The sequence below is a fragment of the Pleurodeles waltl genome, chromosome 2_2, assembly GCF_031143425.1.
Source record: "Pleurodeles waltl isolate 20211129_DDA chromosome 2_2, aPleWal1.hap1.20221129, whole genome shotgun sequence".
Classification (NCBI taxonomy): Eukaryota; Metazoa; Chordata; class Amphibia; order Caudata; family Salamandridae; genus Pleurodeles; species Pleurodeles waltl.
This window is the reverse complement of record NC_090439.1, coordinates 1,017,009,270-1,017,036,028: the sequence shown is the minus strand read 5'-3', so window position 1 is coordinate 1,017,036,028 and position 26,759 is coordinate 1,017,009,270.

The window sequence follows — 26,759 nt, the reverse complement described above, 5'->3', positions numbered from 1 at the left end:
GGCAAAATATGAGTCCATCACAATCCCTCAAACAGGTAATAATTCCAGACAGTCTGAGGCTAGGTCACTGAAATGGAATTGGTATGTGACTCCCATGTCAGGCCATTACAAATGTGAAGATGTGTAGCTGTTACAAAAGGGAAATCAGCATATCTAATTTGAACAGGGCCCTAACCCAATGTCACGCTCAATTATTGGAGGTAGATGTCACAATGCAACCACTAACATCAATAGGTCAAATTGCCACTGTAACTACCGACACTCCTGAGGAGACTACTACTACCTCAATGGACAAAGCCATGGACCCCTGGACGTTGAAGACGGTCCAGGCACATCTAGGCAACCTGGTCAGACGTCACCAGTCAGCCTCAGCCTGACTATATCAACTCCTCCCAGCCCTGTGGCCTCTAGATCACAAGCAGTCAGTCATCCCTAAAAATGTTTCCCCAGGACAGTCACCAACATCTTGGGCCCCCCAGTCCAGGTTTCTCAGTCACCGCCAGCCAACTCCGACAATGAAGGACCTGGAACCAGTGGAAAAGGGCAGGCTGCACCAAGGGCACAGGCATGTGGGATAGAGTGCATGGGAGGGATGGTGTGACACAGTGGCAAGATGCTGCTGGTAATGCCCCTGGCCAGGATACCATCAGCCAGGTATTAGGAGCCTACCAACATTTACAAGGCATGATGGATCAGGTATTAACTGAACTCAGGGAAATCAAGGAGCTACAGAAGGATTTCCATTGGGAAATGCATGAAAAGTGGGAGGCCCACAATACCAACATGGCCTCCCTAGCAGGGGTGCTGAGGGACATCAACACTACCCCAAGCAGGGGTGAACAACAATATCCCACCCCATCCTTTGGTACATCTACATCTCGCCCTTCCTTGGTGTCAGCCACTGGAAGGGAGGCCCTGCTAGGGGAAGCACCTGCCTAAAACACCCATGCCTCTGTAGCTACTGAACGCACCCACAAGCAGGGACGTCTAGCCAAGCATCCAAGAGGTGCAGCTCGCAAGACACAAACCATTGCCAGCATATGAACGCATCATGATTTCACTTCTTTGTGTGCCACAGATTTACTATTGACTGTTATTTAACCACTTTCCATTTTCCATGCTATTAGGACCCTGGACTTTGGACTTCAAATGTTGTGGCCTCTACTCTATTGATTGCAAAACACCCATCACTAAAACACTGCCTACTACCTCTATTTTTTAACTGTCTTAAATGTTGAATGCTAATCACATTTGAAGCACTTGAGTAAGACATAAGAAGGTAATTGATGGAGGGAGGTATCTCAGTTAGTGTCATGCCGAGGATTACTGGCAACACAATGTCACAAGTGTTAGTTACACCAAACGTCTTATTGTATTGTATTGCACATAGGCTGTTAAAAGATTTCTGGACAGTCACAGCCAAGAACATCTTAGCCATTTTGAGTCAGGGCAGATATCACAAATATACCATCCCCCAAACCATACAAGAAAGGCCTTTGTCAGACCTTGTCCCATTGCTTAAGCTAACAGAGTATGAGATTTTGTCACCGGTTTGACCATTATCACACACCAAAACCATGTCTGCCAACTTAACATGCTCCATGGCACAGACAAAGGGCATTACAACATACCATGAGCCCAGGCCCTTCCCATTACAATGAGCAAGCATCTGGTGGAATGTCACAAATCTGTGCCAGTGGTGTGGCACAGGCACATTGGCCTGCAATGAGGAAACACATTGTCAGCCACTAACAGATCATACAGTATGGATGTCAACACAATGTGAAGGTAGAAGGCATGGATTGCACACAATGACTTGTTATAATGCCACATGATCACACATGAGACCATTGGACAAACATACACCACAGCTAACAAGCCTATTGTTTATCTCAGATTCCTGCCCACCCACTGTCCAGGAACCTTGGGCATTTGGCTGCACGATGCAAAGCATGAGATGCCCTGCCTCCTGAAAACAGAGACACCTTTCTCAACACAACCTGACCTCTACAATTCCTCATGCAGTCACAGGAATCACATAACATCACATACTTACACTCAAGTGAAGTAGGGATTGATGAGATCTGCCTGCAGGTCCCCACCTTCATCCTCATCACTGTCATCCTCACTTGGCATTTCAGGAGGCTAACCCACTGGCACAGCTAGCTCCCCCTAATCTGGAATATATATGGGATATTTCATCTCAGGGCAATGTTGGGGAGCATGCAGCAGGGCACAATGATCTTACACACTTTTCTGGGTGAGTAGAGGAGGGCTCCACCTTGCTTGTAAATGTTACGAAATCTGGCTTTCAGGAGACCAAAAGCCATGTCCATGACATGCCGTCTCCTTCCATGTGCCTCGTTGAAGCAGACTTTCCCTGGCTTAGTTGGGTTCCTCACCGGTGTCAACAACTATGGAGTGTTTGGGTATGCAGAGTCCCCTGCAAGGGAATGCGGCATATGTGCAATCCGTATGTCCCAATCAGCGTCTCACTAGCAGCACACATAGCATACAAACACACATGACATATGTGACTTACCAACCAGCCAGGCCCTCTTTGGGCATAGTTGTGTCATCAGCTGCGGAATAGCTTTGTTCTGCATGATGTAAGTATCATGGACTGACCCCGAATAATGGGCACAGACATGGGAAATGTAGAGGTTGGCCAAACAAACAACTTGGAAATTTATTAAATGGTAGTTCTTTCTATTCCGATAGACTTGTTAATTGCCATGCAGTGGAACCAAGCCGGCATGTGTACCATCAATAGCTCCCACCACATGTGGGATGTGTGCCAAACCATAGATGTCTGCCTTTACATTGGCAAAATCCTCTTGTTAAGAAACCTGGATGTAGCTGTCCAGGTGTTTCAACATTGCTGAGAGTACATCCTTCAAGACCAAACTGAACATGGGCTAGGACTTCCCAGCAGATAGGGCCACTGTATTTTGCAAGGACCCTGTGGCCAGGAAGTGCAACACTGCCATGACTTGAGTAATGGGTGGTTTGCTATTTGGATGTCTGATGCCTGGCATCAAATCTGACCCCAAATGACAACAAATATCCACGATTGTCTGCCTATCCAGGTGATAGATCTTGATGATATGTCTGTCCACCATGGCCTGAAGATCTTCCAGTGGATGGTACACAGGAGGTTGTCTGATCCTTCCCCTCCAGGGTAACTATGTAGGACAAAAGTAGAGTATGGCCATCATTCAATGTGTCCCTTGCAAAATACATCATACATGTAATTTACAAACAGTGAATTGGCATGTGAGTAGCAGAGGACATGATGCACAGTACACATCACCACTCACAATTACACATAAGTGACATGTTTGCCCCATGCTTTTACACATATGTGTGTACATCATCATCTGGACAGCAACAATGTGTGCATGTAACTTGCCACTCGGACTGTGATTCAGTGCCCCAAACCCTAAGTTGCCCGTGGGGGAGCGGGTGGGGGCTGTGCCCCTCATTATGTTGTTATATGTGGTTGACGTTCTACCAATATGATTACAAAATCAAATGACCTACATGACAGGACAAGGCCAGCACTCATGAATCACATATTAAGAACTGTGACGCATCACAAATTGCCATTAGTAGCATTGTATGCCTCGAAAATGGCAGGTTCCTGACCTACTCCACTTAACATTCTCGCAAGTCATCATGGCAGTAGGCGAATGCTACTGTGGCGGACAAAGCCACAGGTCAACATTGTTAGTAGTGGCGGTCTAGGTCCAATGCCTGTGTCTGCCAGTGGTGACCGTAGCGTACGTGCCAGACCTGACTGCCATCTTCTATTGAGTCCCTCACTTGACTCCTGACACTGCCGACAGCAAGACTTACACTACTTGAGCTGTTGTGTACAGCCTCTGGGAGCATTCATGCCACATCCAACAGGTGATAGGACCCCTGCCTTCTCGCTGGAGGAGTTGGAGAAGGTGGTGGAGGAGGTCCTACCTCTGTATAGATGGATCTATTGTGCACCAAAGGAGCAGGTAAGTGCCCAATGTGCACAGTTTTCTCAGTACTTTGACATATCTCACCTTTAGATTGCCTAGAGTTTAGCCCAGTTTGTCAGATTGTGGAGTCAAAGCTCTGTAGGAGCTGTCAGTGTGCATCAATGAGTGAGTCGATGGGCATGTTTTCTGTGTCAAGTGACTGGTAGTGTGCCCTGAGACAATGTGGTGAGGGTGTATTGAGTGTTTCCTGACCCAACTTGTGTTGGATGTACAAGACTAGGTGAGGTGTCATAATAGTCATCCCCAGGCAACTCCTGCCAGAAGTTGTTATCAATGAGTGGTCACATGTGATTGCATGACAGCAGGAGGGGTGAATGCATGCTGTATGTGTCGGTTGTATGTAAGTTGAGGTCTGTCTATGTTGGCACAGTATTCTCAGGCCACATCTGGCCTTGCTGACTGTTGTTCAAAAGCCAGGTAATGACTCCCTATGCCCCTCAGCTCTGCAAAGACACCACATGGCAATTGGCTGTAGGCTACATGATGTACTGTTATGCATGTAAGTGTCGATTATGGTGTTTTATGTAGGTCTGTCTGCTCAGCCTGCAGGGACCAGGGCCTGTCTACTGTTTCTCACAGTAGCAGTTGAAATCTGGGCTGGTATGAATTCCTTTTTGCTATGCACTTGTGACACTGTGCCCACGCCCAGCATCCCTGCACCGCATGTTATGATGCCAATTCATGCCTCAGAGCAATTATGCAGCTTCTTGAGCCTCTGTCCACTGATTAGAATTGAAATAGTATTAGGGGCAGGCTGGTGATCTGTGAGTGACTGATGTACTCATATGGTCTTTGAGAATGTGTGTTACAAACCCTTGACATCTCCCTTGAACCCACTGCCCTTTTGTATCTTTCATCCAGCTCAAATGTGTCCTGTGCACGGTCCTTGCATTTTGGTAATTGCATTAGTGCACACAATGTGCCATTATATCTGCCTCTGTTGTTTTGGCATAGAGCAGGACATGGTCAATGCATGCCCATTCTTTTCAGAAGGTACTCTAGATTTAGGGGACACACATGCGTAGAAATGTGCATTGTGATGTGGATGAGACACACAGACCCCCCAGCCCCTGAAGTGGCATGTGCCTGTATTTATATCTGCACATGTCCACACATGGCCTAGCTTGATTCTCTGTGTGCCCAACATGTCACTCCCTTCATTGTGAACCAAGTGTGATGGAGCAGTTTGTAAACTGGCTAAGGCCCGTAGGGACTGTATGCAGCGGGTGATTTTCAGAGGTATTGGAGGTTTGTGTGCATTCTTGGCTGAGGGGTTTACCTGTCAGTTGCTACTTCGTGTGATGTGTTCCATTCTGTTTCAGTTCAATGTCAGGTTTCTAATTCATGTCCCTCAAAAGTCACAGTTGACCTACCCATTCATTGCAGGGCCAGAGCCTATTGTGTTAGGCAGCCATTTGGGAAGTGTATGTATTCATGCCCTTGTGTCCAATGACTGCTATGTGTCACAGGTTGGCAACATGGTCAACGCAGTATTTTCTTAGCTAGGGACACTGACATATATGTGACTCAGATAGTTTGTACAGGATGTGAGGACATAATTTGCTGTCTTGTCTTTGGCATCCACGCAGGTCAACGCACATCAGAAGAAGGGGATATGGAGAGCCATCACCAATAAGGTGCGGACCCTGGGGGTCTACTACCAGTGAAGTGCCCAATGTTGGAAGAGGTGGGAGGACCTGAGACGCTGGGTCTGGAAGATAGCGGAGACTCAGCTGGGGCTGTCCTCCCAGCGTGAATGGGATGCCCATCGGACAATTACCCCACTAATGGCCCTCATTTTGATGGTGGCCAACCCGGAGATGGATGGGCATTTGAGGGCAGCACCTAGCCACAAGGTTGTGGGTGCAAGGCAAATTCATGCTTGACCCTTTTGCTAGGTGATTGAGTGAGAGACCGACTTCTCCCCCTGACAGTGAGGGATGTCAGGCTTCACAGATCCTTTTGGAGCTAATTTGTGTAGACAGGCCATGTTTTTCTAACTGTTGTGTTCTGCCTTTTGGACCTAGAACACGCCTGTGGGAAATCCTCAGTCCAGTGCTCCGCAGGGAGCACATATAGCTGTGCTTCCTGTACAGATAGTCTATATTACCTCATCAGGTGGGTGTTAGTTTTCACTAACAGGTCACTCCTCCCAAATGCTGAAGTCCAAAGGTAAGTAGGATGTAGGTCACTGCACTCTGCCATGCATCTGGGAATATGCGTAGGTTGACATCTGCCAACCCAGGAGCTAATTTTCTCATGTGTATGATGGGTGCTGGTGCTTCACTGCACTCTGTGATGCATAGGGGTCCATCATACATGTGACATGACTTACATGGCTAACTGTTGGCAGCAGTAGCAAACTATTTTCCCTTGGTAAGTGGGGAATGTGCATTGTCATGAGTGATGTGTTATCACTGTAGCCATCAGTCCTTGTGCCTACATGTCAGCATGTGCTCCATTCCCCTTAGGATATATATCTATGCACTTGTTTGACCCTAGCCATGTGGATGGGATTATGTATGGAGTCTCTCACATGTATGTGCATGGAGTACTAATGCTGTAATGGCACATGTACTATGGTCATGCCTTGACATGATGGTATGGTTTGTCTCTCGGAGTTGTGATTGAAGTGTTTTCATGTCCATGTTGTGCCCTATTCCTCTTTATTTTGGCAGCATTTGCACAGGCAGGTGAAGGAGATGGGGCTGATTGGGGAAGCACCTGGCTTCGGGACCTCAAGTCAAGACACCACTAATACAGAGGGACCTAGCGGCCCTTGAGGGTGAGGGGAGTGCCATTGGGGAGACTGGATATGCATCAACACCCTCGGATTCCTCCTCCAGTGGTCACTCACTAGTAGTGGCAGACCCATCGGGACCCCCCGGCGCCATCCTTGTCTGCCACCCCTGTTCCATCACCGTCTTACCAGCTGCTCCCCATCCAGTTGGTCACTCACATACACAGTACTCACAGTACGGCCAACACACACGCACTTCTGAAATACACATCAACCCCCAGATACACAGCACTGTCACAGGTACACACATCAGCACACAACATCACCAAAACATACAACTACACCACAAATTCAACATTAACAAAGTAGCGTCAAGCACCCACAAAACAAACTACCACTTGACAAATCATACATACAGCACAACGTACCAACACTAGAGAAAGAACACACACAATCACACATCCAAACAACGAGGCATACGTCATACCCCGCAAACACACATTACAACGGATCTGACATACCAATCTCCAAACACACTTACGCACACAGTACAACCATACAAAGACACGCAACATTGCAGATAACACATCTACACAAACAACACACAATACCAACACAACAACACAACATGTCCCCAAAATACACATGCCCATCACACAATACACATCGATCACTTGGGGACAAATGCACTGCACAAAACCACACATGCTGCCCACACGCAACTGGTAGCACAACCACCACTCACACAAAACTTACTCACACACAAACAAATTCAGCCAAGACCAAAACTGCCCTAGGAAAATAATAGCAGGACAAAGATGTAACCTTTGAACCAACAGCAGGTTGGCCGTGATATATATATAAATAATACAATATATAAATACACATCATATTATACAAAGATAAAGGCCATAGGGCAGTCCAAATCGTACAAGTGCAAGTTGCACATATGACACTTGTATTTGCCCCTAACTTGATTCCTCACGGCCATGTAACCTCCACAGGTAGTGGCATCAATGGGGCGGCAGACACCTCAGGGATTGAGGGGGGCACCAGAAGGGGGTGTATGGGCTTAGGGTTGGGAGGGGGGATCTTTAGGCTTGGGTTTGGGGGGGTTTGGTTGAGGCTTAGGGGAGGGTTGGGAACCCTTTAGAGGGACAGACTTCTTGGAGGGGGAGGCACATGGGTACTTGCCGTGGGGCAGGGGAGGTGGTGAAGGTGGAAGGGCTGGACTTGGGGAGGAACACAGAGGCGGTCATTCTGACCCTGGCGGTCATAGACCGCCAGGGCCGGGGACCACGGATGCACCGCCAACAGGCTGGCAGTGCATCCAGTCAGAAAAGGGAAGCCGGCGGTTTCCCGCCGGTTTTCCCCTGGCCTGAGGAATCCTCCATGGCGGCGCTGCAGGCAGCGCCGCCATGGGGATTCCGACCCCCTTCCCGCCAGCCTGGTTCTGGCGGTTTTGACCGCCAGAACCTGGCTGGCGGGAACGGGTGTCGTGGGGCCAATGGCATGGGCACTGCAGGGGCCCCCTAACAGGGCCCCACAAAGATTTTCAGTGTCTGCATAGCAGACACTGAAAATCGCGACAGGTGCAACTGCACCCGTCGCACCCTTTCCACTCCGCCGGCTCCATTCGGAGCCGGCATCCTCGTGGAAGGGGGTTTCCCGCTGGGCTGGCGGGCGGCCTTCTGGCGGTCGCCCGCCAGCCCAGTGGGAAACTCAGAATGACCGCCGCGGTCTTTTGACCGCGGTACGGTCTTCTGGCGGTTCCCGCTTGGCGGGCGGCTCCCGCCACCCACCAAGATTAGAATGACCCACAGAGTGTTTTGGGGTCACACGGGGTGGGAGAGGAGTAGGGAAAAGGTTTAACTCCAAGAGGAAAGCTTTGACACACGGGGATGGTCATGGGAAAAGGGTTTGGGTGTGGAGGGAAAGGGAGTGGTTGTCTGAGGTGTTTTGGTGGATGTGCATGTGTGTGCAAAGTATGCTTGTGGGTGCTGGGTGTTTGTTGGGTGGTTGAGTGTGGGCATTTATGTGTCTTGGGAGGAGGAAAGGTAGAGGTGTTGGGAGATGCCGTTGTGGATGGGAGAGTGTCTGTTGGGGTGGTGATTGCAGGCATGGTAGAAATGCTGCATGTAGGTGTGTCTGTGGTTGTGGTGTCTGCAGATGTGGTGACTGGGGTGGATGTTTGAGGGTCTGCTATTGTACAAATTGTGGGTAGGATAGGAATTGTGGCTGTATCGGTGACTTGTGCTTGTGTGGTGCTTGTGTTTGTCAGCACTACCCAGTGAACCACTTTGTTTGCTGTTGCTGGGATTGGGTACAAGGGTTTGAGATTGGGAAGAAGAAGGTAGAGGGGTAACAGAAGACAAAGGGTGACTGGCTGCCATCAATGTGGTGACCAGAGCCTGAAATTATCTCTATATGCCAGCCAGTGCACCGTGAATGCCCTCTAGGAATGCATTACTCTGTTGTATCTGAGTTGCCAGTCCCTGGATGGCATTCACGATAGTCAACTGACCCACAGAGGTCGACCTCAGGAGGTCAACAGCCTCCTCACTGAGGGCACCAGGGCTGACAGGGGCAGGGGCAGAGATGCCTGTGGCAAAGGAGACACCCACCATCATGGGTGAGATGGCATGGACAACTGGGTGGGGAGCTATGGGGGGGCGGCGGTAGAAAGGGGGGTGGCAGACAAAGATGGTGCTGGGGTGGTCACAGATGGGTCCGCCACCACCAGGGAGTGTCCACTGGAGGAGGATTCCGAGGATGATGTGCTGGATCCTCACTCCCCCATGGCACTCCCCTCACCATCTGGGCCACTGGGTCCCTCGCTGTCGGTGGCATCAGTAGAACATATCATAAAGATCAATAGTCCAGGTCACGTGGCCGGCATCCTCCCTCACCTGTGCCCCCTCTCCTTTGCCTGCCGATGATGATGCACACAAACAGTGAGAGAGGGAGGGAGAGATCGAGAAGGAGAGAGAGGGGCATCACATTCTTCACATACCCATATAACAACATGCCCAATTCTAGGTATACATCTTCTGGCAAGGTAATCCCATGTTGAAACCCACAGATCCTACATCATGTCAAAACATGTTACTTCTATCTACCCCATTTGACATGTCTCTCACCAACATCACAATCCATATAAAGTAGCACAACCGGAGCATCCCATCAAATCACCTGTAAATCTATGTCAGCATGTTCATCATGCCCTGGCTAAAACTGATATATCCTCCTAATCCAGGCAATAATTCTCCATAATCTTATTACCTTTAGTAAATGGAGTTGGATGATAATACCATATCATGCATAGTCCGATTCCATGTCTGACCAGTCCAAGACAATAAATCATGTTCCATGCAAGTAAAGATAACTCTCTTCACATCACTTGCCTAGCTGATCCCTCAGTACATATATGGCACAATCGTAACAATCTCTGATGCAGACACAACATGTGGCAGTTCCACCCAGTTGCCATCCCATTTTTACATTCCATGTCTGGAGAACATCTATGTCACTACATGTACCAAATCTTAGAGGAATAGCTGCAGTCACTATTCACAGATATTCTATATCACACCAGCAATGCATGTACAGCTACAGTTGCCTACCTAGCACACAAGAGACATCCACTGACAATCACATAGAGCTTAGTTACAACAACTTAACAAAGGTCAGCCTACTAATTCCTAATAGGGCACATTACATTCCACCTGACATGCAGATACAGAGCCAGGAAATTACAACTTGAGTACATCAACATCACTCACACCATTCTTGACATGTGAATTCCAGTAGTTAAGTCCTGACAACACACATCTCCCACTGAAAAGACATGTACACATGGACCTACCCCACTGTCATTGCACCGACAACGTATCCCACTACAATAACACCTGTATGAGAAATACTAGTACAGCTAAACCATGACATCTTGAAATATGAAGGGAGCCAAATCCAATTCCTGTCCAAACTGCCTAAATCAGCTAGGCTAAGGGTAGCAATGATTGTCCCACTCTACAAGATCTGCCCCCAAGTTAACATTGAAAGATGATGTAGTCAGCTAATACCATATATTGCACTCTCATTGGTAGGGCATTGGCACATATAGCATGGACATTGCACATTGTCAAAGAGTACGACAGCCCACCCATTTACCTCCTCTAAAAAAAAGGCATTTGGACAAAAGTGATTTGCCCACATTTCAATGGCATGGAAATGCTTGGTAAGTGCAAATACACAAAATAAGACACCCATTGTTGGATGTCCTTCCGTTAGTACCTTCACATACCCCATAGCATGATTATGAAGGAACAATGGGGACATCTCCACAAACCCATATGAACAGTCCAGTACTTGCCATACCTATTGACTCAATGAGATGCCAGCCTCACATAGAGTCAATACCTGTACCAGGACACAAGGGCGTTAACCTGCATGGATGACACAGACAAAAGGAGAAGGTCATGTACACATGCACCATACAAATAGGAGTGGTCAGTCCACATCAGTCACAGCAAGTAGGGCCACATACCAATCGTCTCTGCACACACGCCTCCACATTATGCCATCTGCATGCATCAACACCCTCACAAGTTCACATGCCCGATGCTATGTCACACAGAACACCTTTCACACATAGATAGGACATTGGATTCACCTGCTCCTCTGGTGCCCCATATAACTGTTCATAGAGGGGTAGGACCTCCTCAACCAGCCTCTCAAGCTCTTTCAGAGTGAAGGCAGGGACTCTATCACCCGCAAGACGTTGCATGATGGCTGCCAGAGGCAGTATACAGCAGCTCATGTCATGGAAGTCTTGCTAGCAACAGTTTCAGGAGTCAAGTAAACAATAGTGCAGAAGATGGCAGTCACAGTCACCATGTAGATGACTGGCCTGAGGTACCCAACCACCATGGGGAGCTCCGTTACAATGAGGCCCACGGAAGGACAAGACGTGTAATAGAGGGTACATTTGGACTTCTGAAGGCAAGATGTATGTGCCTCGACCTATCTGGAGGAGCCCACCTCTAGTCGCCCCATAAGTTATGCCAAATAATAATTGTCTGCTGCATGCTCCGCAATCTAGCCCTGAGACATCAGATACCATTGATAGCAAATAAGGGGAAGGGAGCAGGACAGGTGCCTGGAAATGATGATATGGGAAGTGATGAAGAGTCAGAGGAAGAAGGAACAGGTGACTCTACGGCACATCTCATCAGGCAGTACTTTAATTGACTTACAGGTATGTGAAGTGGTCATTTTGTTGTGATGAATGTGCACAACTTATAGTAGATGGCTGCCATTACACCTCCTTTCTTGCTCCATCAGTGGGATGTAATGAGCTCCAATGCCTATGTGTGAGTTGTGAATGCAGACTGATACATTGTAATGTGTACAAGACAGAATGGCCTGCTTTTTCATGTATTGTAATAGCAGATGCTAACATACACTCCAAGACTTCTCAGATTTGAACTATGTGTCATGCAATCTGCTATCCTCTTTTCCTTCCACTCACTGATTTAGCTATATCCTGTTTGACTCTGCAACCTAGCCTTGAGGTATTCAGTGTCTGTAGCCTATGGTTATTGCTGACATACATGCGAGTGTACAGGACAGATACCTAGTAAAATTAGATTAGTTTCAGTGGAGAGGTACCTTAATAGTTTATCCTTCATACAAGTGGGGTGGTAAATGCTTAGTCCTTTCCTTTTACCAGTGAGGTTGAGGAGGATGTAAAATGGTGTTTAAAATGTCAGGAGAAGTTAATGGCACATGTGTGAAGGTTTGATCATGGCCTCTAGCTCCACAATGGGTGGAGTACGTTGTGATGGCCATGGGACCTAGCTGTGTTTGTGTTCTAACTTTGCTGTCCAAGGTGCATGTAACTCTATACTGACATAGGTGAGTGGCACTCCTACAGGTATGGGGCCTATCTTAGTGTATGTTTTAAGTACTGTGTTCCTCTGTCATGTTCTTTGTGTGTTCCATGGGATATGTGATTTTGTATCTATGGTATGGGTATGTGTAGAGCCTCTATATGGTGATATAGAGGACATATCTGTGTGCTTCTGCTTTGCAGGTAGATTACTATGGGCCGGTCTTCTATAATCTGTGTATGTGCTTTCTATGACACCATGGCTTACATCCTTATGGTACTCTCTGTCATGCTCTATTTGCAGATTGGAATACTGACTATACAATTGTGTTGACCTGCAATTCAACCTCGCTAACATTTGTCCTGGGACATTTCTGGACTAATGTGTCTCCTGTTGAGGGAGTCCGCATCTGGTGACCATTACACTGGCTGTTCCATAAAGGAGGGCATGACCACACCACATTTGGCAAGCATGACTATTATACATGTATCATAAAGGACACATACACAGTAGCTGTGTTTAATTGTGATTTATTGTGCATATCAAAATACTATCAGTTACAAATGAAGTGCACAAATGAAAATAAAAGTGATGAGTGAAGTCATGGTTGATGTATTCATTGGGCAGCTGCTACACCAGTTGGTTACACAATTTCAGTGTACTTGTACCATGGGAAAATGGAGTTAGGTTTCTGAACAGTCAACAGGGTGATTGTGTGGCACACAAGGGTGATACATCAGGAGAGGTTCACTTCCTGGCAGTGGGTTTGATCTTAGCATCTGCTCCAGATGGATGTCTGGATGGACGTCTACGTTTGCAGGGGTGTTCTTCAGCAACAGAAGTTGGAGTGTCTGAGGTATGTCCTTCCCCTAGATTCCACAGATATATACGGGGCATATGTAACATTGCTAGTGGAAGGGGGCTGATGTGTGGAGAAACTAATCAGGATGGTGTTGATGTCCCTCAACACCCCTGCAATGGTAGCCATGTGGATATTTTGTGCCTGCCACTGGTGCATGACTTCCTGGTGGTGTTCCCTCTGCAGCCTATGATTTTCCCCCAACTTGGTGATGATTTGGCTTATCCTGTCTTGGGAACTTTGGTAAGCTCCCAAGACTTGGAAGATGGTTTCCTGGTCAGTTGTGGCTCTTTGCAGCCCCATCGTTTGGCCCACAGCATCCCTCCCATGCACCTTACCCCCACTTGCCTATACCTCTGGCACAGCGTGCCCACTCACAGTGGTTGGAGGTCCATCATTGTCAGGGATTTAGACTCAGGTCCCTGTACTGTGGGGCACACAATAGATTGAACAGTCCTAGGGACACATGTTTGGGGGCAAATGGTTACCTGTGATGCGGTGCTACACTGTTGGGAGGAGTTGATGGAGGGCAGGGTGAGAATGAAACTCATTGACTGAGCAAATGTCGCAAATGGGCCAGGTTGCTCGTTAGTATCCAGACATCCAGGCGTGTTCTTCTCCATGGTGGCAATGGCAAGGTTACATGTGGAGGGAGTGAGGCACAGAGTTCAGATTAGAGTGTGTGTTTTCTTGCTTTTTTGTGAGATGGAGACAGTGGCTTTACATGATTCCCTGCAATTACATTGACAGATGCACCACAGCATACCTTGGTTTTACATACCATTCTGTGACTAGTTTTGCTTACTCCATGTTGAGAGCTTTCATACTAATTGGGTATGGAATTTTCTGCAGATGCAATCTGATTATGTCTGATATATGACATGACTGTTCAGCACTGCAACCTGATGACTAGTCAGGCTTGCTATATGTCACATATTAAAGGTAAACAATTCACCATGGTATCCTAGTAGGGACACAGTATGTGAGTATGCAGGGAAAATTGTCCATGTTGTGCATGTACATCGACACTGCCATCTTACTTTCCAACCCAGGTCTGTCTATTTACTTTGGTTGCTATTGTGAGTGTGCCATTGCACTACTGTCATTGCCATGTACTGGTCCTCACTAGAACAGTGTAGATGATGTAGCTAGTGCTTTAGTTGTACAGGCATCACATATGATGTCATCTGCAGAATCCAGGTTCTCACAATGATGGGTTAGTGCATTCTGGGAGTCGTAGTGATCTGATCAGCCTGTAGTTAACGTGCCATTTCCAATGGCTGTGTGGGCAGTTGGGCTGAGTGGAGAGGTGGTATCCCAGAGAGGAGGTTTAGGTGATTAGGTGAGAGGTGTAGTGGCTAAAATAGTTAAAAAGGGAGGATTTGGGTGGTGGGGAAGCATGCAGGACTAGTCAACTGTGTGACATGAATGTTGTGGGTACTTAACAGACTCCAGTCCCCCAGGTATTCCTGTCAGGTCCTCAGGATGCAGTATGTCCAAGACTTTCTCCTCCCATGATGTGAGCTGTGTGGGAGTAGGTGGGGGCCCACTGCCAGGTGTGCTCCAAACAGGTGTGGCTTTACCCTGAGAATTTCATCCACCACGATCTTCAACTCATCATCAGTGAAACATGGGTGTTTTTGTGGAGACATGGTGGTGTTTGTGTAGACAGTGTGTGAGGGCGTTGTGAGTGTAAGGGTAAAGTGTTAGCTAATTGGTGAGGTGTGGGTGCTGCAGTGTGAGTTGAAGACTGTCACTGCAGATTGTGTGTGCTAGTGATGTGTATATTTTGATAGTTGTTCTGATGTGGGGTGTGTGCTGAGTGAGATGTGTATGTGTGCTATAGTGTAAAAGAGCTAAATCTATATTTTTGGCTTCTCTGAGTATCTGAATGGCGTTCTTTTTGCAAAGGATTGTGGGTTGTGTTGGGGTGTGTTATATAATCCAGTGAGTAGGTGTGTTGGGTGTGTGGATGTATGTCAGGTGTGGGGTATTCAAACTATCCAATGTGGTGTGGTGTTCTGACATGTGAGTTCTGACCGCTATGGTTCGCACCGCCAAGGGTTTTCCACTGTGGAACAACAGCTGTGGTGATTTGTGGCTCGTAATTTGGTGGGTGGATTTTTGTTGGGCTGGCGGTCCTGGTTGTGGGACCACCTCTTTTCCATCCTCCTGTGTCCTGGCGGTTTCGGATTTTTGGCATTTTTTGGGCAATCTTCACATTGTGAGTCGCAATATGGCAGACAGATTACTGCCAACATGGTGGTCTTTTGGCAGTCGCCACAGCGGTCTTGCAGAAAGACCGCCAGACTTGTAATGAGGCCTTTAATGTTAACATATCCCTAGAGAGACAAGGGCAAAAAGTCTACTTTCACTGTGGCGGGCCTAGCTGTCCTATGTAGAAAACCAGAGCGGAGACTAAGATAATAATACTGCTAGCTCAGGAAAGGAACCAGCTGGAAAAATAAATAGCCACAATTTTAACAGTCCAGTCCAGTGGTGAAGTTTAATTTTCAACAAATATTAAGAAAAAGTAACTTTTGGAAAATTACTCTTTACCTGCCTGATCATTCATGAGGATAATTTGCAGTGTTGCCTGTCTGGTTGCTGAATACCATACTTTTGCCATACCAGAATTCTGTCTCTGGCTTTGCTGTTGGGGCAGTGCCTGCTTCAAACTGGATCTTAGTGTTAGATATTGGAGGATGTTGGACCTGGCCCTTTTTGCAGGGTCATCCCCAATCTTTTTGCCTACTTCCTCCTATTTTCTCTGACCTGTTTTTGTTGGCTTTAGGACTCTGGGCACTTTCCCACTGCTAACCAGTTCTAAGGTGCATATGCTCTATGTGTAAATTACAATGGTGATTGGATTTTCCATGATTGGCATATTTGATTTACTGGTAAGTCCCTAGTGAAGTGCACTAGAGCTGCCTAGGGCCTGTATATCAAGTGCTACTAGTGGGCCTGCTGCACTGATTGCGCCACTCACCTGTGTAGCCCTGTAAACATTGCTCATACCTGCCACTGCAGTGTCTGTGTGTGCAGTTCTAAACTGCCAATTCAACCTGGCAAGTGTACCAACTTGCCAGGCCCAAGCCTTTCCATTTTGTACATGTGAGGCACCCCTAGGATAGGTGTTGGACTTTTTTGCTTATGCAGGATCATCCCCAATCTTTTTGCCTCCTGCCTCCTATTTTTTCTGACCTGTTGCTGTTGGCTTTTGAACTCTGAGCACTTTACCACTGCTAACCAGTGCTAAAGTGCATATGCTCTCTGTGTAAATTGTATGTAAATGGTTTATCCATGATTGGCATATTTGATTACTAGTAAGTCCCTAGTAAAGTGCACTAGAGGTGCCAGGGCCTGTAAATCAAATGTTACTAGTGGGCCTGCAGCACTAGTTGTGCCACCCACACAAGTAACCCTGTAATCATGTCTCAGACCTGCCACTGCAGTGTCTGTGTGTGTAAATGTGCACTGTAAATTCGACTTGGCAAGTGTACCTACTTGCCAGGCCTAAACCTTCCCTTTTCTTACATGTAAGGCACCCCTAAGGTAGGCCCTAGGTAGCCCCAAGGGCAGGATGCAGTGTATGGTTAAGGTAGGACATATAGTAATGTGTTTTATATGTCCTGACAGTGAAATATTGCTAAATTTGTTTTTCACTGTTGCAAGGCCTGTCCCTCTCATAGGTTAACATGGGAGCTACCTTTAAATCTGATTAAAGTGTAGATTCCCTTTGGGAGCGGATGGACATGTGGAGTTTGTGGTCTCTGAGCTCACAATTTAAAAATACATCTTTTAGTAAAGTTGATTTTAAGATTGTGCGTTTGAAAATGCCACTTTTAGAAAGTGAGCATTTTCTTGCTTATACCATTTCTGTGACTCTGCCTGTTTGTGGATTCCCTGTCTGGGTCAGTTTGACAGTTGGGCTGGTTGCACCTCACACTAGACAGTGACACAAAAGGAGCTGGGGTGTAGTCTGCATTTCCTGCCGAGCCATCTGTGCTAGGAGGGAGGGGAGGAGTGGTCACTCACACCTGAAAGGGCTGTGCCTGTCCTCACACAATGCAGTCTCCGACCCCCTGGTGAGTGTCTGGGGCCTGGCCTGGGCAAGGCAGGATTTCACATTCAAAAGAGACTTTCCTTTGAAGTAGGCCTACTTCAAAGGAGAAATTGGGTATAAGAAGGGCACCCAAAACCACAGACTTTAGAAACACTTCTGGAACCAAGAGGAACCTCTGCCTGGAGAAGAGCTGATAGCTGAGGAAGAAGTGCTGCCCTGCCTGTGACTGTGCTTTGTGGAGCTTTCCTGCAGTGCTGCTTCTGCCAGAGTAAGAGGGCAAAGACTGGACTTTGTGTGCCTTCCATCTTGTGAAGAAATCTCCAAGGGCTTGAGTTAGAGCTTGCCTCCTGTTGTTTGAAGTCTCAGGGACAGCAAAGACTTCTCTTTGCCAGCACCTGGAGTCTCTGGAGAGACTCCTGCTCCGACAAGTGGTGCCCTATCCAGTCCCTGGGCCCTTGAAGGAAAAGCTGGTGGAAATCCAAGGAAATCGACTTCGGACGATTCCGGACAGACGCCGCTGCTGAATCCGGTAACGCCGCCTGCACCCGACGCCGTAACCTTCGCTGGAACGTGACGCTCTTCGCAGGCCCGACGCCGCTGCAGCCCCGACGCCGCTGCAGCCCCGCTGAAGTCCGCGACTCCGTGGAAGTCGCCGTACCACGTCGTGACCGACGCCGCTCGAAGTGCGCGGATTCAACGTTTCGCACAGACGCCGCGATCCCCGACTTCGCGCATCGGCTTGTTTTCACTCTTCACCAAAGGTACGGTACTTGGGGGTCTACACGACTCCGTGTCCGGCGCCGCTGGTGTCGGCTTGTTGGGAACGACTCCGTCACGACGCCGTGTTAACATCTCATCGAAGCATTTTTGTTTCTAAGCGCTATTTGTTTAGTTTAATCTTTAACAATTCATAACTTGACTTGTGTATGCTGGATTTTTGTTGTTTTGGTCTTGTTTTGTTTAGATAAATATTTCCTATTTTTCTAAACTGGTGTTGTGTCATTTTGTAGTGTTATCACTAAGTTACTGTGTGTGTTGGTACAAATACTTTACACCTAGCACTCTGAAGTTAAGCCTACTGCTCTGCCAAGCTACCAAGGGGGTAAGCAGGGGTTAGCTGAGGGTGATTCTCTTTTACCCTGACTAGAGTGAGGGTCCTTGCTTGAACAGGGGGTAACCTGACTGTCAACCAAAGACCCCATTTCTAACATTGGTGATCAGCGGTTGGGATTTGGACTTGTATTTGTACTTGACATACAGTGATTAAGTGTACACTACTGTTTGAGTTCAGACCACTACGTGACCACATACTACTTGTTTGGTGATCTTTTGCTTTTTCTCTTAAGGACTCCTTTTTGTTCTACTTCCATGATTTTGCTGATCCCTTGACGGATTCTTTTCACTTCATTGGGAACTTGTTTTCTGCCGTTGGAACTTTGCACTTGTTGCCATCATGTCTCAATCTGGAGATGCAACAGCTGGAGCTGTGTTTAAATTAGGGAAACTGAAGAGGTACTCAGTTGCTCAATTGAAACAGTTCTGTGAAGATCTTGCCTGTCCCGTTAAGAGCTCCGCCAGGAAGGGGGAGCTGCAAGAGGCATTGAGGGCCTGGGTGGCAGCCAAGGAAGCTGGGGGGCACACAGAAGATATGGATGGGAAAGTGCAGAGTCTACACCGTGGTGTAGTAGAGGTACCTGTTACACCTGGGGGTAGGGTCTCCAGGAGTGGTAGCAGTAGGTCCTTTAAGGGTCTGACTCCTAAAGATGTGCAGGACAGACAGGCAGAAAGGGCTCGCCAGTTGGAGGCAGAAAAGTTGAGGATGCAAAGGGAGTTCAACAAGTGGAAAAGGGACTTAGAGATAAAAAGCATGATTTATGCTTACGAGCTTAAATTGAAAGAGCTGGAAGTCATGAGGGCTGAATCCAGCTGGAATGGTGGCAGCAATAATTTTATATCCAGTGCTGCTGAAGAAGTGCACATGCCCAGAGATGTGGTGCCCTACTTGAAGGAGGGAGTTAACACACACCAGGAGGTTCAGGGGTATGAGATAGCTCCAGTGGCGCACAGGGTCCCTGAGGTGGATTGGGGAACTGGCATGGGGAGTCATATTCCTACTGGTGGGAGGGACACTCTACTGATTCTAGGTGAGAGTGACAGGGAGAGGGGTTCCCCCCAGGTAGAAGTCCTGATTATGGAGTGTGAAGACATCCCAGAAGAGTGTGGGTTGAGTGTCAGGGACAGTCAGGTACTGTCTCACCAGTCTCAGGAGGGTGATGTGGGGTGCTTTTTCAAAGCAGAGTCACTGGATGGTTGGGTGAAGGGTACTTTGGTTAATTCATGTGAGGGGCTGAGTGATGTAATTGCTGGAGAGCATATGTCTAGTCCTTATTTTCCAGAGCTATGCCAACACCAGGTGGAGTGTGAGTTCTCTGACCCCAGGGAGCTTACAATGGAGGCAGACTTCTGGGTGAGTACCAGAGAGTCTGAAGAGGCATTTGGGGCTGCTCATGAGAGGAGTGGTCTAGGTAGTTCCCAACCAGGTGAGGTAGGGAAGGATTGTAGTGTCCCAGGTAGGTCCCAGGGTAGTGGGATTGGTGAGGGACCCCATGGCCAGTCTCAGAGGAGAGGGAATGGGGATGGGTTGAGGCCCAAGGTGCCCGAGATCCGGTCCCAGGTCCTGGAGGGTTCCATGAGGGAACACCAGGAGGGGAGCCTAGCCTGTACCATAGGGCCATCTGTTGAGGGAGACCCCACAGTGTCAGGAGAACTTGGGGGGGCGGCTGTAGCCAGTGTCCCACCAGTTCAGGTGTCTGGCAGTACCACTCCTAGTGAGGGGGTGCAGAAGTCCAGACAGAGGGTTGAGAGGGGGTTGCGGACCCCAGTGGAGAACCTGGAGGGTCAGGGGTCAGCTCTGAGAGCAGAGCCCCCCATGAATGACCTTGGTGAGACCATTTCTGGGTTGGGGGGAATCCAGACTCTGTCAGATGGGCAGAGGTCAGGAGACCTGCGCCAGCCAGACTCTTGTGTGGCCCTTGGGGATGGTGTGTCCCTTAAGGGGGGTAAGTGTGCCCCCCTAGAAGTCCTGGTGTGCCAGGCAATGGTTCAACTGCAGGGTGGTGACTCTGGGTTGAATGATCAGGTTCAGGGGGTAAACTCTGACCTGATGGGGGTTAGGTGTGCTCCCAAGGACGTCCTGGTGCGCCAGGCAGTGGTTCAACTGCAGGGTGGTGACTCTGGGTTGGATGACCAGCTTCAGAGGGTAAACTCTGACCTGGTAGGGGGTAGGTATGCCCCCCAGAAAGTCCTGGGTTGCCAGGCGGTGGTCCAGTCTGTGGGTACAGAACCTGGACTGGAGGATCAGGTTCAAGGTGTCCCCCCTGACCTGGATGAAGGGGCTACTGCTAACAGTGCCCATCCCATGTTGTCTTCCGAGGGGGCCACTCCTAGTTGTGGGGTGCAGGACCCCAGAAGGGAGGGCAGGGGGAGGGAAGCCTCACCCCTGGCCCTGGTCCAACCTGAAGGTACAGACCCCAGGTTGGCAGACCAGTTGCAGGTTAACAGCCCTTCACTGGTGGAAGAATTGTGCAGGACTGCTTCTACAAGCACCCTGACAGTTTTTGACTCTGGGGGTGCCGCTTCTGCAGGGAGGGTACAAAGCCCCAGAGGGGAGGACCAGGGTCAGGTTGTCATCCCTGACCTGGTGGAAGAGAGAGTGGTCAAAGGGTGCCAGGCACCTGGGGCTACCGCCCCCCACTCTCCGCAGTCACAGTGGTTCGAGAGGCCTGAGGTCAGGCTCTCATCCCTGACAGTTGTCCGGGGCCACCATGGCTTGCTGTCCTGGTGGACAGAGTCACACCCCGGGGGTGGAGCGGGCAACACCACTGTGTTGGCCCTGGTGGTACTATCTGCCCATTGGGATACATCTGTGAGCAAAGTAAAGTTAGGTGCTGCACAGATGGTGTCTGCAGATGTGGAGAAGGGTTACCCATGGGTTAGCTTAGTGGGCCCTGAGAGTATGGACAGAGGGATCCAACTGGATTTAGGAAGGTGTAGAACTGGAACATGCCCCTGCTGTTGTGGGCCTGGGTCCTTGTTCTATCGCCCCAATCAGGGAAGTACATCAAGGTATTGATTGTTCTCCCCTGGCTTTAGGCTAGTAGGGGGTCGTGTTGGACTTTTTTGCTTATGCAGGGTCATCCCCAATCTTTTTACCTCCTGCCTCCTATTTTTTCAGACCTGTTGCTGTTGGCTTTTGAACTCTGAGCACTTTACCACTGCTAACCAGTGCTAAAGTGCATATGCTCTCTGTGTAAATTGTATGTAATTGGTTTATCCATGATTGGCATATTTGATTACTAGTAAGTCCCTAGTAAAGTGCACTAGAGGTGCCAGAGCCTGTAAATCAAATGTTACTGGTGGGCCTGCAGCACTGGTTGTGCCACCCACACAAGTAACCCTGTAATCATGTCTTAGACCTGCCAGTGCAGTGTCTGTGTGTGTAAATGTGCACTGTAAATTCGACTTGGCAAGTGTACCCACTTGCCAGGCCTAAACCTTCCCTTTTCTTACATGTAAGGCACCCCTAAGGTAGGCCCTAGGTAGCCCCAAGGGCAGGGTGCAGTGTATGGTTAAGGTAGGACATATAATAATGTGTTTTATATGTCCTGACAGTGAAATATTGCTAAATTCGTTTTTCACTGTTGCAAGGCCTGTCCCTCTCATAGGTTAACATGGGGGCTACCTTTAAATCTGATTAAAGTGTAGATTCCCTTTGGGAGCGGATGGACATGTGGAGTTTGTGGTCTCTGAGCTCACAATTTAAAAATACATCTTTTAGTAAAGTTGATTTTAAGATTGTGCGTTTGAAAATGCCACTTTTAGAAAGTGAGCATTTTCTTGCTTATACCATTTCTGTGACTCTGCCTGTTTGTGGATTCCCTGTCTGGGTCAGTTTGACAGTTGGGCTGGTTGCACCTCACACTAGACAGTGACACAAAAGGAGCTGGGGTGTAGTCTGCATTTCCTGACGAGCCATCTGTGCTAGGAGGGAGGGGAGGAGTGGTCACTCACACCTGAAAGGGCTGTGCCTGTCCTCACACAATGCAGTCTCCGACCCCCTGGTGAGTGTCTGGGGCCTGGCCTGGGCAAGGCAGGATTTCACATTTAAAAGAGACTTTCCTTTGAAGTAGGCCTACTTCAAAGGAGAAATTGGGTATAAGAAGGGCACCCAAAACCACAGACTTTAGAAACACTTCTGGAACCAAGAGGAACCTCTGCCTGGAGAAGAGCTGATAGCTGAGGAAGAAGTGCTGCCCTGCCTGTGACTGTGCTTTGTGGAGCTTTCCTGCAGTGCTGCTTCTGCCAGAGTAAGAGGGCAAAGACTGGACTTTGTGTGCCTTCCATCTTGTGAGGAAATCTCCAAGGGCTTGAGTTAGAGCTTGCCTCCTGTTGTTTGAAGTCTCAGGGACAGCAAAGACTTCTCTCTGCCAGCACCTGCAGTCTCTGGAGAGACTCCTGCTCCGACAAGTGGTGCCCTATCCAGTCCCTGGGCCCTTGAAAGAAAAGCTGGTGGAAATCCAAGGAAATCGACTTCAGGCGATTCCGGACCGACGCTGCTGCTGAATCCGGTAACGCCACCTGCACCCGACGCCGTAACCTTCGCTGGAACGCGACGCTCTTTGCAGGCCCGACGCTACTGCAGCCCCGCTGAAGTCCGCGACTCCGTGGAAGTCGCCGTACCACGTCGTGACCGACACCGCTCGAAGTGCGCGGATTCAACGTTTCGCACAGACGCCGCAATCACCGACTTCGCGCATCGGCTTGTTTTCTCTCTTCACCAAAGGTACTGTACTTGGGGGTCTACACGACTCCGTGTCCAGCGCCGCTGGTGTCGGCTTGTTGGGAACGACTCTGTCACGACGCCGTGTTAACATCTCATCGAAGCATTTTTGTTTCTAAGCGCTATTTTTTTAGTTTAATCTTTAAAAATTCATAACTTGACTTGTGTATGCTGGATTTTTGTCGTTTTGGTCTTGTTTTGTTTAGATAAATATTTCCTATTTTTCTAAACTGGTGTTGTGTCATTTTGTAGTGTTTTCATTAAGTTACTGTGTGTGTTGGTACAAATACTTTACACCTAGCACTCTGAAGTTAAGCCTACTGCTCTGCCAAGCTATCAAGGGGGTAAGCAGGGGTTAGCTGAGGGTGATTCTCTTTTACCCTGACTAGAGTGAGGGTCCTTGCTTGAACAGGGGGTAACCTGACTGTCAACCAAAGACCCCATTTCTAACAATAGGCAACTAGGTAGCCCCATGGGCAGGGAACAGGGTATGTTAAAGGTGGGACATGTGTAGTAATGTGTTTTACATGTCCTGACAGTGAACTATTGCCAAAATCGTTTTTCACTGTTTCAAGGCCTATCTTTCTCATAGGTTAACATGGGTGCCTCCTTTAAATAACTTTTAAAGTGTAAATTCCCTTTGGGAGCAGATATTAATAAGGAGTTTGGTGTCTCTGAACTCACAATTTAAAAATACATTTTTCAGTAAAGGTGTTTTTTAAATTGTCAGTTTGAAAATACCACTTTTAGAAAGAGGGCATTTTCTTGCTTAACTCATTTTGTGAATCTGCTTGTTTGTGCATTGCCTGCCTGGGTCAGACTGACAGTTGGGCTGTTTGTGAATCTCCTCTAGACAGTGACAAAAAGGGAGCTGGGGAGTAGCCTCCATATCTTGATGGGCCATCTGAGCTAGAGTGGAGGGAGGAGTGGTGACTTACACCTGAATGGGCTGTGCCTACCCTCACACAATGCCATCTCCAACCCCGGGTGTAAGACTGAGGCCTGGCCTGGGCAAGGCAGGATCTTGTGAACAACTGAGACTTTCCTTTGAAGTTTACCAATTTCAAAGGCAGAAAGGGGTATACTTATTGGATCCAAAACCCCTGAAAATCAAATTACTTCAAGGATTCATGAGGAACCTCTGCCTGGAGAAGAGCTGAAGAGCAGAGGAGAAGTGCTGCCTTGGTCTGTGACTGTACTGTGTTGGGCTTTCCTGCAGTTGCTGCTTCTGCCTGTGCAAGGGGACAGTGACTGGACTTTGTTTTGCATTCCTGCTTGAGAAGTAACTCCAAAGGCTTGGAGTGGAGCTTGCCTCCTGTTTTGAAGCCTCAGAGACAGCAAAGGCTTCACCAACTAGTTCTGAGTCTACCTGCATTGGACTCTCGCTGGCCAGAGGGTGCCACTCAAGCTCCTGGACCCCTGGAAGTGAATTTCTAGAGAAAAACCTGTCTAACAACACCGGATGATGCTATGCGACTTCGCAAAAGATGCTGCTACCCAGAACTGTGGTGCTGCGTGCCCTGAGGCCGTGGACCTCGCAGAAGTGCAATGACCCCAATGATCCTTTAGGCTTCGCATTGCTGCAGCTGCTGATCCCGCCCGACTTCGCTGACTACAGAGTGTCGTAAGTCTGACGTCCATGACATTTGTTTCTATCGCAGCACCTGCAGCCCTGTGACATCATCGTGACCCCGTGAGGTCGCCCCACAGCATCGTGACTTCGCTGGACTTCGTGCCTGCCAGAACCAAGGAACCTACTTCGTAACTGACGCCGCTTCACCTCCTCCACTCTGCAGTAAAGACCCAACACCGCTGCGAGATGCCTCTGTCCTTCTGCCCCATAGCACCAGAACCGAAGCCACATCGGATCTAGCGATGTTGCTCTCCCCGACTCCTTGCACCTGACTGTTTTCTACTCATTTGCTAAGGTACTGTACCTGGGGGTCGAACGACTCCGTAAACGGTACCAGTGGCATCGCATTCTAGGAAACGACTCCGTCACAACGCCCCTTAATACCAACTTGCAGTATTTGTGCCTCTAGGCACTATTTTCACACTCTAAAGTGCTAGATTCATGTTTTTAACTGTGTATTGTGGATTTTTATCATATTTGGTCTTGTTTAATTAGATAAAAGATTTACTATTTTTCTAACCCTGTGTTGTGTCATTTTGTAGTGTCTCACTGCAGTACTGTGTGTGTTAGTACAAATGCTTAGCACATTGTTTCTGAGTTAAGCCTGCCTGCTTGTGCCAAGCTACCAAGGGGGGAGGGCGGGAGTGTGATTCTTCTTTACCCTGACTAGAGTGAGGTCCTTTTTTGGACAGGGGGCAACCTGACTGCCAACCAAAGACCCCATTTCTAAGAGAGGATAATCATAGTACACTCCCTACATAAACTTTGGATCCTCAGACCCCAAGTTTAGTATGGGTGAAGAATTTCACCATCTTGAAAATTCCCTAATAAGTAGCAGTTTGTACCTATCTGAATTTAAGTAAACATAGACTACTGCAAAACTAGGTAGGTAAGGGCCTGTGAAACTTTACTCATCTGGTCAGAGAAGACCTATAAGTGTTCACCCACAGGCTGGTGAATCTTACAAAGTTGGGCCCTTACCCAGCCATCTTCTGAACACCACTGGATTGCAAAAGGATACAAGGTGGACTGAACCCGTTGCACTTGTCATCAGTGACCTCTGAGAAGGACCTGTAGAGGTTGAACCCTCTTCTACCCAAAAAACTAGGGCAGAAAAATCTCATGACTATACGTTTCTTCCCCTGGCTCGTTCCAGGAACATAAAAAAGGACATTACTGTGAAGTAATGAGCTGACCAGTGGAAACAGGAACTGGAATTAACTTTTCTGTTGCCCTTTGCCTGAATCCTTGAGAGTCTGTAAGTACTCCCTCTTAAGTTCTGGGGGTCTTGGCAGTGTACTCATGTGATTGTTTGAGTACTTTTTCAAAACATTTGCTCCAGAACTTTAAGGGGATCGACCGTAAAAAAGTATTCAACCAGCCATTCAGAAAAAGGACAAAGGGGGTCATTTTGACCTTGGCGGACGGCGGAGGCCGTCCGCCAAGGTACCGCCGCTGAATGACGGCACCGCGGTTAAAAGACCGAGGCGGCCATTCAGACATTTCCTCTGGGCCGGCGGGCGCTCTCCAAAAGAGCGCCCGCCGGCCCAGAGGAAATGCCCCTGCAACGAGGACGCCGGCTCAGAATTGAGCCGGCGTAGTTGCAGGGGTGCGACGGGTGCAGTTGCACCCGTCGCGTATTTCAGTGTCTGCTTAGCAGACACTGAAATACTTTGCGGGGCCCTCTTACGGGGGCC